The following is a 1,497-nucleotide window of genomic DNA, read 5'->3' as shown; positions in this document are numbered from 1 at the left end:
GGGCAACAAAAGGGAAAAAAATAGCCTCCAGGAGCAGTGGATTTGTAGTGCAGACACCGAGCCCCAGCGATAACCCTGGAGGCAAAAAAGAAGAAAATAAAATAAAGAAGGAATGAAAAAAGATTACAAAAGCTGGTTAAGGGCAAGAGACTAGATCACTTACTGATGGCCTTTTTGGTCAACACAAACCCACCCCATCATCTGGGGCCCTAGTCTGGGAATCCTTGGATTCCCACATAGATATGGTGGGCCAAGACCTCTAATAGATCCCTTTCTCCACCATCACTGGTCATCTCCATCAGGACCAACATCATAAGCCCACTTGTGGGCCTCTACAGGATCTTGCCCTCACTGTAGACCAGCTATGGTAGGGATTGCCCAACTCTCTGAAAGGAGGCTGGGTCAACACACTCTGCCACTTGAGGAAGACTGTACTGAAATGAGTACAGCCTAGAATGTTCCCAGCTGTGACCATGGACTGCGAGCTCAGGCTGACAGGGACTCAAGAGTTCACACAGGTTCCTGTGCTAAGTGTGAATATATATGGGCCCTGGGTCAGATTGATGGGATAGACAGTTAATTGTACTTATATACTTTCTTCAAGTTTAGGAGCTACTCTCTGCCCTAACGCAGCTTTCTAGTTCTACTCTCAACTCTGACACCATCTTCTAGACAATATTTTTATTTTATTTTTTGCCTCCAGGGTCATCTTTGGGGTTCGGTGCTGGCACCATGAATCCATTGCTCTTCCCCCCCCCCCCCCCCCCACTGAACAGGACAGAGAGAAACTCAGAGAGGAGGGGAAGATAGAGAGGGAGAGAGAGACACCTGCAGACCTGCTTCACCGCTTGTGAAGCGACGCCCATGCAGGTGGGGAGCCGGATCTCTGTGCGAGTCCTTGTGCTTCATCGTATGTGCATTTAGCCCAGTGCACCACCACTCAGCCCATATTTATTTATTTTTTAAAGATATTTATTTATTTATTTTTGATAGAGAGAGAGAAACTGAAAGAGGAGGGGGAGATTAAGAGGGAGAAAGAGATACCAGCAGATCTGTTTCAGCACTTATGAAGCTCCCCCCCCATGGGTGGGGACTGGGTCTTGAACCTGGGTCCTTGCACACTGTAATATGTGCACTCAGTCAGGTGCACTTCCACCTGGACCTTTTAAAATATCAAAAATCAATTCTTTTTTTTAAGTTTTTATTTATTTATTTTCCTTTTTGTTGCCCTTGTTTAACATTGTTGTGGTTATTAATGTCATTGTTGTTGGATAGGACAGAGAGAAATGGAGAGAGGAGGGGAAGACAGAGAGGAGGAGAGAAAGACAGACACCTGCAGACCTGCTTCACCGCTTGTGAAGCGACTCCCCTGCAGGTGGGGAGCCGGGTGCTCGAACTGGGATCCTTACGCAGGTCCTGGCGATTTGCGCCACGTGCGCTTAACCCGCTGCGCCACCGCCCGACTCCCAAAAATCAATTCTTATTAGACAACAAAAG

The sequence above is a fragment of the Erinaceus europaeus genome, chromosome 1, assembly GCF_950295315.1.
Source record: "Erinaceus europaeus chromosome 1, mEriEur2.1, whole genome shotgun sequence".
In the NCBI taxonomy this organism is placed as follows: Eukaryota; Metazoa; Chordata; class Mammalia; order Eulipotyphla; family Erinaceidae; genus Erinaceus; species Erinaceus europaeus.
The sequence above is the reverse complement of the archived record's forward strand: the minus strand, read 5'-3'. Positions refer to the sequence as shown.